Here is a 6000-nt window from a genome sequence, read left to right as displayed (position 1 = left end):
GACCTACAGGCAGGTTGGGAGCCTGACTGTGATGCAGCAGGGAGGGGGGAGTGTTGACCTGGGAATGTGGCAGGGGAGTTTCACTCCCTGCGGATGGGATACCTGAGAGCCTGTAACCTGACCCAGGAGGGAGAGGGGGAGGTAACACCTCTGCCCTGGGAATGTGGACAAAAGGCTGCAGGAGGGAGCCTGCTGGGGTGGGGGGTTAGTTTCAGTTTGGTGCTGGGTGGTGGAACGCAGGGAACCCCAGTGCTGAGGTCTAAGCTCCCTGCTCCCCCCGAAGGACTTGACTGAGTGGTCCTGGTTGTACCCCTAAGCTCTGTTTTAGACTGTGTTCCTATTGTCCAATAAACCTTCCATTTTACTGGCTGGCTGAGAGTCACAGTGAATCCCAGGAAGAGGGGTGCAGGCCCCGGACTCCCCCACACTCCGTGACACTGACTCTCCAGCATTTCCCCTTCACACACTACGAGCTGGAGACTACTCTCACTGAGGCTGATCGGAGCTGGAGTTGCTCAGCCCTGGGATAGGCAGGATACTTTTGTAGGGGCCTAGATATGGGCTGAGGTGCCCCGGGTGAGGCATCCGACATCGACTACTTTGACTTCGGGCATGTCTACACTTACAGCGCTGCAGCTGTACCAGTGCTGCTCTATGACGCTCAACCACCCCGTTAGCGGCAGCAGCTATGTGGTGGGAGACACTCTCCTGCCGGCCTAGCACTGTGCACACTCCGAAGGGTGGAATATTCACATCCCTGAACAACGTAAGTTTTGCTGACATAAGAGGTAGCATAGACATGGTCTTGGTGCCCATTGTGGAACCCATGGGAGTTGTCCAGCCAGGGCAGGGGGACAGCAGAATGGAGGAGACGGGCTCAGCGAGGAGAGCAGGGCGTGGCTGGGAAGCTGTCCCAGGCATTCCCTTTGGCTAATGAATGCCTCTCTTCCAAAGCTGCCTAATGCAAACCGCTCTCCTGGGGTGTGTTGTGCCGGACAGTCAGCTGGCCTGTGTGGTGTTGGCCGTGGGCTTCCTGGTGTCCCAGTGCTGGATAATGGCCTTTTTCCTCAGTGAGCTGTGTTGCTACAGAACAATGGATGACAGCCATGCAGAATGACAGCAAAAGTAATAGTGACACTATTCCCTTCCTTAGTGCTTCCCTTCCCTGTGGTTGCAACCCTCATGTGCTGCCCTGTGCCTTGTCCCCGCAGCATCCTGGGCGGGGAGGGGGAACTGAGACACGGAGGTACCCTGTGTGACTTTCAGCAGGCAACATTATGGCATTATAGCGACGCTGCAATCAGAAGTGTGACCGCACCACATGGAGACATCCCTGAGCTAGCTCTGATCTAGTTAGCGCTAATCACAATAGTGGCGGAGCCAAGGCAGCATGGGCTAGCTGCAGACGTATGGATGCAGGGTGTCCTGGGAGGGCTCGTACAGCCGGTGCTGTGGCTTCACTGCCATTGTTACTGGCACTAACCAGATCAGAGCTCGCACAGGCATGTCTACACGTGCTACAGTCACACTTCTGCTTGCAGGGCAGATAAACCCATAGTGAGGCACTGTCAGAGCAGCCAGGAGTCCTGCCTCTTAGCCCATGTCGACAATATGAACTTTGACTGACGCAAGTTACATCAATGTGCAGCCACTGCAATTAGTATATCCCACATGCATACTTGGCTCCCTGCGTTGATGCTGCACGTACTCACCAGGTGTGGTTTTGTCAATGCCCAGTGCACCATAGGTATGTACCTCAGTGTGCAGCATGCCACTGTCCAGCACACAGTCTTGGGCAGATTCGACAATGCATGGTGGGGCAGAAACAAGTCATGCAGGGCTGACTGGGAGCAAGGGGGTCAAGTGCCCAGCATGCAACTTTCTCCATCCCATAATGTCATCCATATCCCAAGTGTACAGGGCCATTAATCACTTCCTGCTATTCAGGACTGTGACTCTGGGCAATGTGCAGGACATGGATGGATTGCAGAAATGAGGTTCCCGAACTGCAGTGGAGTGAAAGACAGCACGTATCTCCCTGCTTGGGCACCAGCCCATCTTACCTCAGAGTATATCAACACAAATGGCATCTTTTCTGTGGTTATGCAAGCGCCAGTGGATCACCAGGAGCCTTTTGCCCATGTCAGCGTTGGCTGGCCAGGGAAGGTGTGTGACACTTGTATCTTTAAGAACACAGGACTTCAGAAAGCAGCAGACAGGGACCTTCTTTCCCAACCAGCAGACTGTTATTTGGAATGTTGAAATGCCAATAGAGCTCCTGGGGGACCCAACCTACCCCTTGCTCTCCTGGCTCATGAAGCTGTACACTGACCACCTCGACAGCACAAGGAAAGATTCAACTACCAGCTCAGCAGGTGCACAATGACAGTTGAAAGTGCTTAGATTGAAGGGTTGCTGGCATTGTTTACTCGCAAGATTGGCATTCAGTGAGAAAAATATTCCAATGGTTACAGTTGTCTGTTGGTCCTGCATGATATCTGTGAAGCAAAGGGGGAAAAGTTGCCACTGGGGTGGAGAAGGAGAGGTTGTCTGCTGAGTGTGAACAGCCAGACTCAAGGGCTATTACAAGAGCCCAGCGTGGAGCTATACATCTCAGGAAGACCTTGAAAGAGCATTTTAATAGTGAGCCACAGTAATGCATGGTGGTATACTGTGCTTTACCTGGCCCTGCTGTTCGGGGGCCAGTTACAAATTGTGTGGTGCTTGCTGTACATTTATCAACATAACACTGATCCTATGAGTTGTCCTACTGTACAATAACAAATAAGTGGTGCTTTTAGTACTGCTAGGCACTGCGTAGCATATGTTGTGAACTAATAAAGATGAATTATTTTCCAAAAAATAGAATTGTATTGAGTACAAAAACAAGTGCAATTTAGAAGGAAATATACTAAAATCTTAATAAATTAATGGAACAGAACTTAACAGAGAGGACTTCAGTTTTACCCCACTGGCTAACCAGAAGTCATACAAGCAATTCCCTCAGATACTCCAGTTTCCTTGTATTACCACCAGCAAGCACTGCTCCTTATGGGGACGAATGGTTATGAAAACCAATACCCCAGTAAAAGAAAAAAGGTTCTCCCGACCCCAAAGGGCCAAGCCCCAGACCCAGGTCAATATACCAGTCAGATCTTACCCACAAATCATGCTGTTGCCAATCTTTTAGAATCTAAAATCTAAAGGTTTATCCATAAAAAGAAAGAAATATAGATGAGAGCTAAAATTGTTTGAATGGAATCAATTACATACAGTTATGGCAACATTCTTGGTTCAGGCTTGTAGCAGTGATGGAATAAACCACAGGTTCAAATCAATTCTCTGGAGTACCTCCACAGCTGGGATGGGTCATTCAGTTCTTTGTTCAGAGCTTCAGTTTGGAGAAAGGTTCCTCCAGAGGTAAGAAGCAGGACTGAAGACAAAATGGAGGGGTCTCCAGGGCCTTTTATGTTCTTTCTCTTGTGGGTGGAAACCCCTTGGTTCCCTTGTGCAAAATCACAGCAACAAGATGGAGTTTGGAGTCACATGGGCAAGTCACATGTCCATGCATGACTCAGTTCTTTACAGGCTGACGCCATTGTTTACATGTTAGTTTGAACGTTCCCAGGAAAGCTCAGATGTGGACTGGTGTCTCCCAAAGTTCAGTGTCAGTTAAGTGTTTCTTGATTGGGCACTTACTCAGAATAGTCCTTTCTCAAGCAGCTGACCAAATGCTTCACTGAGGCTACTTAGAATCAAAACACATTGAGAGACAAGTACATAGGCAATATTCATAACTTCAACTACAAAATGATACACACATACAGACAGCATAACCATAACCAGCAAATCATAACCTTTTCATAGACACCTCACATGATAACCTTTGTACAAGATTTGCTGCAAATATATAACCGTGGTTGCAATACTGATCTAGACAGTCCCAGTTTATGTCAGTAACGTCACAGAAATGCATCGCTGTGCTCAGCACAAGCTGTGAAGGAGGGAGGAGCCTTGCAATAATAGGACTCAGGATCATAAGGGGAGACTGTCAGCAGATAAAGGAAATTGCAGCCTGCACAAATGGCACAACAGAAACCTTTCCACCATGTCCAGCATGTCTCATTCCCTGCGGAGGGTGTGGTCAGAAGCAAAGCCGAGCTCCTAGCTGTGCCTCACTGCACTTGGAGGAGCTTAGCAGCGGAAGATGAGCTCATGGAGATGTGACCTTTGGTGGGGCAGAGACCAACATCACAGGGTCTGTGGGAAGAGACACACAACTGTGCACTGTTAACACACACACACACATGCACGATACTCATCCATCCCCGAACATAAATACTCCAGTGGCTTTGAATGGCAAGGGACTGGATGGATCCTGGAAGGACATGACACTGCTGAGTGCCTTGGCAACGGGACGCTACTGTCCATCACCACCCACTGATGCCCTGCAAGGCAGGTCCAGACATGCCCACAAGGTCCCATAGTTGTGATAGTGAAAACCTGTGGCCATTCCCATCACAAGCTATTGAGAGGCCCAGCAAGAGCACAAAGACCACTCATCTTGATGTAGCCCCATGGAGAATCATTCATGACCCTGAAAAGACAGTGGCGTCACCTCAGGCAGGTTGGGAGCCCAGACAGGCACGTATCCTGGGTGCCATTGTTACCAAAGCACCCTGGGATAAAAGCCATGCAGGGCAGATTGGACTCAGCATTGATCCAGCCTGCAGACGTGACTTCTCTGCATGCTTGAAGTTGGTCACCATGCTCCCTCCCTGTCTTGGTGGTTAGACACTCCATGCCCCGCAAGCAGGAAGGGAATGTGGCAGCGACTGAACTCTCTGCAAGCCTCACTCTGTCTGAGCATGGTGAGTGGCTGAATACACAGCCATGCTGAACAAGGATGGGGGCTTTATCCTCCCAGGCTCTGGGCTACAGGCTTTGATCCAGGGGAGGCGCCATGAGATGTGGCATCACCCAGCTACAGCCAATGGGAGTTTTGCCTGATTAAGGACCAAAGGATTAGGTCAATATCACTAGCACAAAGATTTAGTCAGTAATTCCTGGCAAACAAGAAAAGTGCAACAATTCAGTATTCTTCCTTCCTGCCCTGATTTGCATATGGACACTTTCCTAGGCAACATTTTAGTACATTGACTCAATCTTCAGTGATGTCCTAAAGCCAAATAATGGGAAACAGAAAAGGTGTCTGAATTAGAGGAGCTTAAGGGAGCCTCTTACAGGGTTTCTAAATATATTTCCTCAAATAGAACAAAAAATCCACCAATACACTAATGAAAATATTTTAAACTACCCTAAAATAGGGACTGTTAAACAAGTTTGCAAATGCAACTTTTCCCAGACTGATGGCTACTTGGAATTTCCTGTGAGCATCACCACAATGTTACCATCAAAAGTGAAAGAGAAGTCAAAGCCTCAAGCTGCCTTTCCCCTTCAGTAACTGGATTTGTAGACTTGGGTTCTGAAGCAAGACAGGTGCATTCTGATTATCCAGTCTGCCCTCCTGCAGAGCACAGGGCAGAGATCCTCACTCAAGGTTCCTGCATCAAACCCAGCACCTTGTGCATGGACAAGAATATATCTTCCAAAAAGTCATCAAATCCCAGTACTGCTAACCTGAGCATTCAAAAATCATGAGTCAGGCCCAGAAAAATCATGAGATTTGTTTTTTAAAATGGGTTCTTTTTGTTTTCCATCTGGACTTTCATGTTTAGGGTTGACTTGGGTTGCATTTTCAAGCTTTTTTCCCAAAATCATGAGGGCTAAAAACATTGTTTTTTTTTAAATGAAAGCTGATATTATCACAAAGTGACCTGACTCCAGGAGCTGGGGCTTTAAGAAAAACACCAAATACCATGAGACTCGTCATGAAATCATGGAACACTGCAGTCCTAAGAGCTCTTAGGGGATGGGGGATCCATCACTTCCCTCGGGCAACTCAGACTTTGCTGCTCATTCACCTTCTCAGGTCCCTGA

This window comes from Dermochelys coriacea, chromosome 19, assembly GCF_009764565.3.
Source record: "Dermochelys coriacea isolate rDerCor1 chromosome 19, rDerCor1.pri.v4, whole genome shotgun sequence".
NCBI classification, from domain to species: Eukaryota; Metazoa; Chordata; order Testudines; family Dermochelyidae; genus Dermochelys; species Dermochelys coriacea.
The sequence above is the reverse complement of the archived record's forward strand: the minus strand, read 5'-3'. Positions refer to the sequence as shown.